The 12,676-nt window shown below is 42.1% G+C and overlaps 1 pseudogene; it reads right to left on the bottom strand.

The window, feature by feature from the left end:
- The window catches only part of LOC142566207 (ubiquitin-conjugating enzyme E2-24 kDa-like), a 29,135-nt pseudogene extending 20,346 nt beyond the window's left edge, over window positions 1-8,789 (bottom strand).
- Between the last annotated feature and the right edge of the window lie 3,887 nt (window positions 8,790-12,676).

The raw sequence follows: 12,676 nt of genomic DNA, 5'->3' as shown, positions 1-12,676 counted from the left end.
GTTTGAAAATACATTATGCAGATTCCATGCACTGTGAGAATCGATGCAAGCAAAGCTTTCTGCCTTGTTTTTTGCGCTGATGAATAACAACTGGCAGTGATGCTCACAGCGAATGTTTAAGTTAACCAACATTTAATGCAATACAAAGTAGTGGGTTGATGCTAAATGTTACGTTATGTGGATCACTTGTGTTTGTCTGTGTAGTATACAAAACACACAGTCGGATATGTTTGCTTGAGGCTTTGTTGTGCAACCTCAATTTCGGATCCTATTAGCACAATTTCCACCACTGCCTCGCCCTTGTGTACAAAATAAGTCGCAAATGAACAGAGAACATGCCATGCAATATGCCAGAATTACCTTCGGTGGTTTGAAAGGATACTCAGGGCTGAAGTGAATGTCCAAGAAGAAAACTCCACCTTCATACACCGATCCTGGGGGGCCAAGAATGGTCGACACCCACTCATAGAGGTTATCTCCCTTAGGTCCCGCACTATACATATATACATAAAAAAAAAAGCAATACATTCAGTGGTTTCATAGAGATTGACAACAGTGACGAAAGTTGCTAATTGACCCTTACTGCATGAATTTTTATTGTGAAAAAATTTGAAAAGCCTTCATTTAGGCAAGACAACTGTAAACCAACTTAACTTTTTGAAAAGTATGCTTGGTTGCAAATTTATCAGCCAAAATTGTGCATCGTATATGATACAGCATGTCGTTATGGGGATATTATTTGACCATGGAAAAAGATACTTGAATTGCACGAAACTTGCAAAAAATATCAGAACCATTGAAAAAAACTTCACACTGCTTCAAGAGATGAAGCACATTTCTCCCAGCTCCAGCTAGCACAAGTTTCATTAAGATTTGATGACAGCATCATTGATTGATCTAGGTTGGACCATTTATAGACCTTGATTTTATGTCAGTTCCTGCTCTGCATAGTCTTTGCGAGTTTGGTGCAAGCTGAAAGAAACGTTTCTGTTCTTCCGAGAGAGTTATTTGTTGCTTTTATTATTATCTCCTTGAACATCACAGGCCCTTTGCTTTCTTCATCGTAAACACTGCTGGCACTTTCATTTACTTAATTCATTCTGCACCAACAATGGTTTTAAGAAAAGGTATAGCTCATGCTAAGAAATTTTGTCGTCAAATTTGTTCTTTCACAAGAAAAGTACTTCTACCATCTCCACAAAACATCGCACAACTGCATGCTGTATTATATATGATACAGCAATTAATGCTTACCTCACAGAATAACCCAAATGTGTTTGTCAACAGAGACATCACAGTAGGCTAAGAGTAAGTAAACACCCCAATATTTTTGTGTGCCAATTTCAAGCATATAAATCATGGAAATAACCTGTTTATCTACTAACTTCTTACACACTGGGTGACATGCTGCTGTCATACATTTTCTTAAAGGAAAAATAAACATTATTCCTAGTGCTAAAGTCCCTATGTATTTCATTGCTAGAGAGGGCAGACTAGGGGTTAATGTGGAGAATTCTCTTTCCGATTCTGTTATGCTAAAAGTTCTATGCATATCATATACGATTCACCATGCAGTGAGGTGTTAAACACAATGTGACCCCATATCACACAACACAGCATATAGCACAACATATCCAAGGAACTTGAGGTACATATATAAAGATACAGTTTTCAATGACTGTGCAAAATTCCACTGCATTTCCAATAGTAATGCAACTGTTGTAGACAACACCCTTACATTTCTGGCAATTTACAGTCAGTATCATACTTAATTACATCAGAGTGCAAATACATATGGACTTCCAATTTCATTGGAAGATTTTGGACTATTTTTCAAAGCATCTTCAATTGAATATATCTGAACACAGTTTTAGCATAATAAGCTTTCCATTGCTCCATAAAACAAACTACTATTTAATTTCAACTGTAGGATGTTTTCAAGCTTTGTTTACTGTTCATGCAAATACTATTACTTTCTGCTCCAGCTGCTCATGGCACATTTCTTTAGAGAAGGTCGAGTTTAAACATCAACAGAAAAAAAAAAAAAAAAAAACTTGCACTACTGTGTTCACTTGCCTAGTGATTGCCTTACAGCAGCTTCACACCTGTTCCACTAGCAGCACCAATAGTTTTTTATGTACAGCCAACCTAAATGCACATACTTTAAAAGCAAGAGCAGGTGCCTACGTTGAAGCAGCACGAGGAATGGACAGAAAGGGCCACTGTATTCGTACATGCTCCTTCCTCTCCATGCATATCTGGTGCAGTTTCACAGGTTCTATGTTACCCCCATTAAAGCTCATTCACACCGGCGACTGACAGTGGTCGCGCGACCAAGTTGGTCGCAAAGCGACCAGTCGCAAATGGTCGCTTTTCTCGAAAAACAAACATTTTGGGTCAGTCGCTCTCTGCGCGATTTTTCAGTCACGCACCGTGGTCGCAAACTTGATAAACCAATCAGCGGCACACCGGAAGTGATCTTTCATGTGTCTACATTCAGCCTCCTCCTGCGTCGCGGCAAATTTCGCATAGATTCTGAGAGTTCTCGCTAAAAACTATAATCTACGGGATTGCGAGCTGCGCTCAGCCGGGTTTGCCAGTGTGAACATCAGTCGCCTTGGGTCGCTTTTTGATCGCAAGTCGCAAATGGTCGCACGACCTCCTCAAGTCGCCGGTGTGAATGAGCCATTAGGCCAAATGTCTATCCTAAACTGCTTCATGCTATTATGCATACATACGCTGGCATTTCAGGGACCACTTGGGCATCCCCACGTGGCGGTTAGCTTTCATTTCATTTCACAGGCCGTTTCCGTTCGTTGCAGTCAATCGAGGTCTACCTGCTTTCTAGTCTCTCAACACGTTACCACTGTTGCTCACAGGGGTGCGACTACATCTGTTCACAGGTGGGCGGACGCTGGTATATATAAAGGATGCTACAGTTTACAAATGATGCTGCCATGGCTGCATTTCTTTTCTCGAGACGCACCTCGCAAAAACTGATTGCCCCTCACTGGCAACGAAATGTATTACTTCCAGTTTCCAACTAGTTTGGTTTTTCCAATGGGTGCACAATCAGTTTTCTTGCATGTGCTTCACATACACGGTTCAATTACACTATAGGCGTGCATGCTGGTTTCTCTGCTGCAACTCAAGCAGCCATTCCTCTGACGCAGACTACTATCCAAGCACCAAATCAAAATATACCTATTGCAGTGCATCTATTCTTTATTCCTATTATAAGTATTTATGGAAGCCCACTTGTATAAACAGGGCATGTTTTGCAATGAACATGCAACAATGCAATAAACAATGCATGTTTTTACCTACAGAAAATATTTTTTGTCACTTTGAAAAAATTGAGGTATATGTTTTTCAAAATAGGTCAGTCTGAAGATTTTAAATCTGCAATAAAAAAAATAATTCGACTCGGGGGGGGGGGGGGGGGGGGCGGCGGCTCGCACTTGGCAAAAAAAAAAGGGGGGGGGGGGGAGCCCTCGAGGGGTTAAGAGTTCCCTATATAAATATGCACTTTGGCTACAGTGAAGTGCAAGTGAGAGAAAAGTGTACTTAGATGTAGGTGCACATTAAAGAACCCCAGGTGGTCGAAATTTCCGGAGTCCTTCACTACGGCATGCCTCATAACCAGAAAGTGGTTTTGGCATGTAAAACCCCGTAATTTAATTTTCACTTTTTAGGTGAGAGAATACTAAGGAATAATTTGGAAATCAAGAGTCTTGCTGTTCCTTACCTCGAGCTCCTGTTGTGCCAACTGAACTCATTAGGGTACTGTGTTGGCATCATTCACACAAGCTTATCACTCTCAAGTGTTTTACAGTATTCATTAGCTGTCCTATATGGGATAAGCTGAGAAATTCCAGGGCACCGTCCACTAAAGGCATTTTAATACTGCCACCTTGGGAACAGTTATTTCCTCACAGCATGCAGCTCCAATGCCTACACCACAGACGAATCTCAGAGGAGCAGCCCAGACTGGATAGATCACAGTTATCTGCAATGACAGAGCATGTACAGCACCCCCCCCCCCCCCTATACTCAACTTTAGTTACCTTATTCAACATGGATGCATACAAAGCTCCTTTAAAAGTTATCTGGCCATTTTCTCATGCTAACATTTCACAAGCAGAACTTTGAAATATTTCATTACTACAAAGCAAGATACAAAACCTCAGTAAATAATGGAAAGCAAGTGCTTCTCTCAGCACCATGCTGCTATACAGAACTAAAACCACTTTTTCTACTCCAACTCCTGCCAATGTGTTCACAATGAAAATTAGACTGCTGGCAGCACAGCCGTAGTTATGCCCCATTTCTGCGACAACTATCACAGAAAAAATTTAAACTTTTGCTGATCAAGCTTCATAGCAGTGGCAGATAGCATTTGCATACATAACCACCAATTACCAAAATTTCACCTATAACATTTGTAATTATGGACATCAGGGAGTACGCTGCTGCAGAATTAAAATTAGCCAGTAAATGAGTACCCTTTTTCTATAAATTTTGTGCCTAGCATCAGTTTCGAGAAATACAGATCTAAAATATGCCTCGAAATATGCTGCTATTCCACTACTGCATTTTTTCCCCAGTGTGCAAATATGTACTATTAACTAGAAAAGCAATGCACCTCGCTGCAGATCTTGAGTACTTATGTCTCAAAACTGGAGCATGATGCAGAGTTTATAGCAACAGTTATTTATTGCCAATATTGGCCCATAGGGCAGGCATTACAGAGAGGAATGGGATAGCATGGTATACGTGTGGCACACATTAACTGGTACTGTTGGCAAGGCAGTTCCATTCTGTATTGGTGCATGGGATGAATGATTTGAGGTAAGCACTGTAGCAGCAAGTCAGCCCTCCCACCTTAAACTGATGGTCAACGTGTGATGAAATCTAGCATAGACAAGTACAATCTGTCCCTTAAGGCCCAGTACTTTGCTTTCAATACTGATTGATTTAAATTCTGCAAGTACAACACACCCCTTATACTCATTATTTAAAATGTTTGTTATTGAACATTTGTCATAAACCATATTGCTGATTACCACGCAAGTCTGTAGCTGCTTTGAAGCTTAATCAGTAAAAGTCATTACATTGTCTCAAGCCCTAATTTTTAATAGTATGAGACAGTCATATAAAAAATTCAGAGTACATGCACTGGCAAAATTGTGGGGTTTACCATCCCAAAGCTACACAGCAGGCTATGAGGGATGCCGTAGTGGAGGGCTCTGGATTAATTCTGACAACCTAACGCTCCTTAACGTGTGCCCAAAGCATGGTATAAGTTTTTTTTTTCCATCTTGCCCCCATCGGAATGCAGCTGGCAATCAAACCTTGAGCTCAGCAGCAAAAAGCAAGAGGCACTGAGCCACCCGGCAGATTATAGGCAATAGTATTCTCAGCCCTTTCATCAGAAGGCACATCAGAATGGGGTATATATGGATAATTGTATACCAAAGCATCCAATGGGCATGCTGTGTTAAACCATCCATGTTGCAGTGAACCTACGGTGTACTGCAACATGAATGCTGTGCACTTGTGGCCGTGCATAGGCACTGCAGGTTCTCAAATATTTTCCCAATTCATGCTTCAACACTATCTCTTGCTCAGAATAAAAGCCAGAAAATGTAGCAGGCATGTAGTTCCCTGCATCAGCATATGTGCACACACACACACCTACACGCACACAAAGGTGGTGCTGTATTGCCTAAGTTGCAGCAGCGGCTGCACTTTAGTAAAACAAATGTGCAAATTGGACATCGGTAAAAACAGTGAAGACGTACGATTGCTTCCACTAAAATTTAATTTCATACACAGACTAACATAGCCATGCAAAATGGTGAATAAAGGGTCTAAGCGAAGAGAACAAGAAAATCGCGGTCAGAACCAACAGACCTCACTTACAATGAAGAGAATCGGGCCTGAAATTGAGTTAAAAGATATGTAAGGATTTGTTAAAACATTTCAACACTCATTAGACATTTTTTAATGGTTTGAAGGTGGTTTAATGTCTTGAAATGCTAGTTCTGAATTTTGTCCACCTGGGGTTCTACATAGCGCTCACCTATGCTTAAGTAAATAGGCATTTTGGCACTCAGAGGCCACTGCAATGCAGCTAAGCATAAAAATGTGACCTCATGCTAAACAGTAAGAGTTGATTAAATTGTTTTCTAGCGTGAAGTACATTTACGATAAACCTAGGGCCTGTTTTTTTGACAGTCACGATCGTACAAAGCCAAAGAAAGAATAGGGGAAATTACTTATTTAAAATGAAATGTGGAAATTAGAAGGTATAGGAAGTGAAAGTGGAAAAAAAAAAAGGTGCCGCTGGTGGGAGCCAAACCCACATCTTCGGAAGGCTAAAATACTGCAACTTTAGGAACAATTAAAGGACAAAAGGAGAAAAAAAAAAAAAAAAAGGATTGAAGCATGGAAAAAAAAAATTTCTTTTTGCCCACCTAGGACCCCTCCCATATGTGAAAAGCATCTTTGAAGCGACAAAATTAGGAAAAGGGCTAATGCTATACACTGAAGTTAACCCCTTACTGCATGGTGCCTCATATGTATGCATAGAACCTCTAGCGTAACAGAATAAAAATACTTCATGGGACCTGCCAAGTTCCTGGAGCTTATCATATAACATAGGCAACAAATAACTTGGAAAAAGAGGAAGGAGGTTTCCTTCTGGCTTGCGCCAAACTCAATACTATGCAAAGGAAAAATTAACAATACCAAATCTATAAATGATGGTGCTTGAATAGTGAAGGTATGAATTAGTTAATCAAGAATGTCATCATCACATTTTCATTAAATTTGTACTAGCTGGAGCTGTAAGAAATATGCTCTATCTCTTAAAGCAATGCGTCGTCTTTTTTCAATGGTTCCGATATTTTTTACATGTTTCCTAAAATTCAAATGTCTCTCTGCATGGTCAAAAAAAGATATCCTAAATTCATGGTGCATTATATATGATTCACGACAATGTTTGCTCATAAATTTGCAACCAAGTGTTTCTTTAGGAAAGTGACGGTTTTGGAATATCTGGCCTGAACAATTTTTTCACAAGAACATAAAAATTAATGCAGTAAGGGGTTAATCTTACATTGCACTGCCAACTGCTTACAAATGCATGGACCAGAATAACCACAAACATGCAAGGAGACTATGAAGGACTCATACCAAATTTAACTTTAAAGCAATCTCCACCCAGTGAAGATGTGGGTGAGGGTGCAAGGGCTTTAAAGTTTTATGTTCAAATGCCTAAGGATTAGCTAACTTCTGCAGTGAGCTTTATGCCTAATTTTTTTTTTTTGTCAGCATCTGTCAGAATTCTAGCTACCCATTTGGTCACCAAAGCAACTAAAGTAGTCAGAATATAGTCCAACTACCTATAATTCAGGCTCTCCGGAGACACATCTTGATTCATTATAACAGGTCAGTGATAAAATGAAAAAGGTTGATCCTTCCAAGCATGAAAAACATGTTACCTTGAAAAATTACTTGGGCATATGAAGGCAACAAAGTGTGAAAAGGCTGGAAAAAATAACAGTTGTGTGTGTTTCCAAGTGTTTGAACATGTCAAGCAGTTACTGCAGAGTGAATGTGAAATGTTACGAATCCATATACTTGAACAAACTACCCATGCATAAACAATTTAAGTGATGTCATGGTACTGACACTGCATGTTAGCTTTCAACCACTGAAAAAAAAAAAAAGTCTTTACGAATTCTGATGACACAGTAGAATCTCAATGGCACAAGTCTCATGAGAAGCAGAACATGTCAGCTTCACTATGTTTCGATGCCCCAGAAAGATGGCTAGTACAGTCAGCCTGGACTTAAACAGATTCTCAATAACAGGACGTGCAAGAGCCATTAGATAAACACACGCACAATCACAAAGCTGTGCTAACGTTCTCTTAGCACATGCTCTGGTAACAGTGAGCCAGGACGTTTTAGACAACCTTACATGAAGGTTGTCCTTGTTTTATCAGAGCTCAAGAATTTGTCATGTTGCAGGTGCACTGTAAACACAGCTCAATAAACACTTCACCTTAAACTGATGTCCCTGTCCCACGGGCAATCTCGATCCTCGGTGAAGTTTATCTCTGTTGAACTTTTCAGGAGCAGTCAAACGTGCTTTGAAGTGACGTGTAGCAGCTCTCAATCTGCATCGAGTCCACCATGCTCGAATGCGTGTGTGTGACAAGGATATAAGTCATGTCGTTTTACAGTGAATTTACTGGTGGTGCGTAGCTGCCACACGCAAAATGCGCGAGGAGCGACTCTTCGTTAAATGACGATTACCAAAATCATGTTTCATAATAATTCGAATATTGATAAGAAGACGAGAAATAACCTGCAATTAGGCGGCGGGTCCAATGTTATTTCCGCAAGTTCCTTCTGGATCCTGGGAAAAGAAACAGCGAAACAAACATTTAGCACAGACAGCCTATTATAGCTCCTGAAAGATCGCAAAGTAAAATTTGCAAAGCAACCGCAACGCAAAGTGCAAAAAAGCTCAGCAAAAGCAGCGCCTTATGAAACCCAAGTTCGTCACGACGTGGGTGCCGCCTTAGTCCTAAGGACATTTGGCCCACTCACCTCTTGGCACTTGTGCTTAAAGCCTTCGACATCTTTAGGTTTGATTTTGGTGCCTTTGAATCCTCTAGACACTCGTTTGTCGCCGACGAGTTTCTGCTAGTAGTGGAAGACTGGTCTTGATGGCCCGGCCTGTGTTCGAACACCGGACATATCACACTCAGTGGCATAACCAAGGAAGATGCACTCCAAAACATGCGCCTCGGAGAGGCCACGCGATTCGGCAACGCTTTGACATAGATGCTACTGAGACGAGCAGGCTCTATATCATTTACAGAGAATAAGTCCACAGACTATACAGAAACATGAATTAGACCCGAGAGAAATACCTCAGTCCTAACAAAGACCTGAATGGAGCATAAACTTCTCCAGTCAACTCATACCCATCGTAAAAAGCCACGACAACGCTAAGTACACCCTTCACAAAGCGTTCATAGTTATGAGAACGCAGCTGTAAGTTATTTCCATTAATGCTCTACACGCATAAAATTAAAAAAGAAAAAGGAAATCGGGACTTACAGAATGACGGACTTCCACAGACGAACAGCAGAACAGCGAACGCTGCGCCCCTGTTGTCGCGGTTGTCTGGTAGTGCATGCTCTTCCACACAACGGCAGCACTCCCTCGAACTCCCTCGCAGCTGCATTTATGAAATTCACTTCTGTTTTCACTGACCTGCGAATATGCGAATTTAATATTGAAAAGGACGAATATTCGTGAATGCACGACCATGGTACGACTGCAGAAAGCACAAGGAGCATGGCGCGAAACTCAAGTGCGAGTGATCACGGTACTCATGTCAGCTGTAGCAGATGCGTAACAGGATGCGTAGTAGTCATCCACCTCAGCTTCGTGGGAAGTGGCGTAAATATTTTGCGCACATTTGTAATTTGAAAGACCTCTAGTACTGTAGCTATATAGTCATCATTGTACAGCAGGAACTTAACCTCATCGACCTGAGGCGCTAGGACGGCGAAGCTTTGGTTCACCAGGTTTGGCCACCCCTCAATTAACAAGCCCACATAAAAAAAAAAAAAAAAAAAACAATTTGGGACTAAAACGTAGTTTCATACTTGGAAAAGTTGTGCGCGTTAGTACGTAACGCGCACACTAAATTTCTTCGTAATTAACATACATAAACTGAAATTGACAAGTGCACTGAAGTTTGTACTGCAATCCTCAATTTAGGTTATATTCACAAACAGAAGAGAAAATCAGCTTTATCGCGCAGTCCCTGGTCGCTTTTGCTCATGGGTGTACATGCAAATTGAACACAACATTGCAGAGACGAAAGAGCTGCCCTCAGGACCTACCCTGTGCCTTTCTTCATCCGTCTTATTTTCTGCTCGTCTTCTTTTCCTTCAAACTTGCTAGAAAAGAAACGTCGCTGATGCTTTTCTGTGGTCACCGCGCAGTCACAGAACAACTACACTCTAAAAAAGTTTGCACCATTTGGGGCGCACATCTGCCACACAACGATAATCTGCCTTGCTTGCGTTTCCTTTCCTGAAAACGCCGCGCACGCTACTTTCCTGTCAGCACTGCTACACTCTTAAGAAAAGTTTACACCCTTTGAGTCGTATCTTGCCACACAACAATAAACGTCATCTGTTTTGTCCGCATTTCCTTTCTTTAACGCTGCGAGCTCGGTACTTCCCAGTAACGAATGGCATGCGCGTTATCAGCATGACATCGCATTGCCGATAGGAAAGTAGCGGCCGCGGCGTTTTCAAGAAAGGAAACGCAAGCAAGGCAGATGACAATTATTGTTGTGTGGCAGATATACACTCCAAAGGGGTGATGGGGTGCACTCCAACGCAGCTACATACTCTGGAATGCCTCAACAACGAGGCAAGGAGAGTAACGACAGGATTGCCAAAGTACACGCCACTCCTTGCACTCAAGAGCTGCAGCGCTTTGGGTGACATCATTGATCTTATTTCAACGCACGAGCATACTCACGTGACACACCTCAAGTCCACAAATGCAGGAAGGGCCACATTGGTTGAAATTGGGCATGACATCTCTAACCTTTCGGCGCTTCCACGGATATCTCCCCCTTAGAAGCACATACCAATTGCGGATCCCAAGCCACTGCCGAAGAACATGGGACAAGATCGATTGGCGAGAAGACAGGCCCATGCCAAACGCCATAAGAAATATACGCACCAATTACGTGAGGGAAACGACCACCCTGGTAGGTGCCATATAATCTATGTGGATGCTTCTATCGGAGGATCAGAGGAGGAGCCAATGTCCACTATGGCATGGACAAATATGGAAGCAACCGAACAGGTCAGTAAACTCCACCTCACAAGACATGTCGTTCACAGCTCTACGGCAGAACCGTATGCCATCCTAGCTTTTGCCAAGCATGCTCTGAACACACCGCCAACAAATTTCCGAGAGATGCTGAGCACCACTACAAAGTGTTCACGGACTCTCAAAATGCCTTTAGAGCTTGTAAAGACGCTCGTACAACCACTGCTATGGTCCAACAACTTTGACTCCACGTGTGTCGTCTGCGTGACCAAGGTCATGATTTTCAGTTACACTGGATCCTGGGGCACACAGGTATACCAGGAAATGAACGGGCCCATCGACTAGCGCGCGCCACGCTACTATTCGTGCAGTCGAAACCGTCTGAACAATTACTGAACAACGCACCTGAAGACACGGAGATACACAGTCAGTGGTACGATTCTATGGAAGCGTCAATGCCACCGGCGCAGCTATCTCTTCACTACTTGCAATTCCATGGACATGCATTCCTCCCCTTCCCACCCAGGCTGCTACTCGTCGGCAGCAGGTTCTGCTCCGGCAGGTACAGACTGGCACCCTCCTTACTCCCTTCCTCACGCAGCGTTTTTGCAGGAAGGAAGACCCTCGGGGCCTGGAATGTTCACGTGCGGGTATCTGCAGCCCCTGCAATACCAGGGCGGACCTCGAACACTTAATCTGGGACTGCCCGCTGTATTCTGGCCCCAGGCAAAGTGCCCTTGCTTTGCTCCCAATGAAATGGTGACTGACTTCCCTACAGACCTGGGCGCTACAGAGACACTGCAGTGCTGCGACCGCCAACGAGCTCTGGTGGTCACTGTATGAATTCCTGGATGATCCTAAGGATCCAGCCACTGGGACCAGGCTTCTTCATCTCAAGTGTACCAGCAAAAGCATCAGACCCCATGATGTAGATAATGAAGCCCCCCTTATCGCTGTTTCCCTTACCTTCTCACTCCCACCACTTCCCAAGCCAATTCACTGCAGCACGAACAGTATGTGAACGCAACACGTACTGCGAATATGGTACTTCCAAGTCACGAACTGCTTGCGCATTATCAGCCTGACACAGCATTCTTGACAGGAAAGTGGCGAGTGCAGCGTTCTCAAGAAAGGAAACGCAAGCAAGACAGATGACAATTATTGTTGTGTGGCAAGATACGACCCAATGGGTGTAAACTTTTTTAAGAATGTAGAGTGCACAACACAAAAGTTTGCAACCTTTGGGGCTCATCTTTAGGAGTGTGCAAATATTCAAAACTTTCAAATAATGAATCGAATAGTGTCCTATTTGATTCAGTCTTTGAATCGAATAGCCACTATTCGTAAATGAGAATATTATTCGAATACCTTTAGAATATTTCAAAACATCAACTGCACCCAATTAAACATCAAATGGGAGCAAAAGTACAGTAAAGTTTTTCCCCCACGTGCATAGTATAGACGTAAAACACGAGAACTTGCATAGTGGAGCAGGCTAGGTTGCTTTGGTAGTTATACTGTACAGGCTATATATACAGCGATCATTCACATTCTCTGAAGAGTTGTGTGTGTGCAAACAAACTACTTATTTGCTACCAATGCTCCATTTGTGCTTTTTAATAAACAACACTTCATAACATACTATCTAATGACAGAAACTCGTTAACCTTAAGCATAATAGGATGTGAACATCCTTTTATAGCAATTGTGATAATGATTGCTCATTATTCGAAAACTATTCCATTTGATTCATATTTAATTTGGTATCAAAAATCACTATTCGTACACCCCTA

Source organism: Dermacentor variabilis, chromosome 1 (genome assembly GCF_050947875.1).
Source record: "Dermacentor variabilis isolate Ectoservices chromosome 1, ASM5094787v1, whole genome shotgun sequence".
NCBI lineage: Eukaryota > Metazoa > Arthropoda > Arachnida > Ixodida > Ixodidae > Dermacentor > Dermacentor variabilis.
This window is presented reverse-complemented; position numbering and strand designations above follow the sequence as displayed.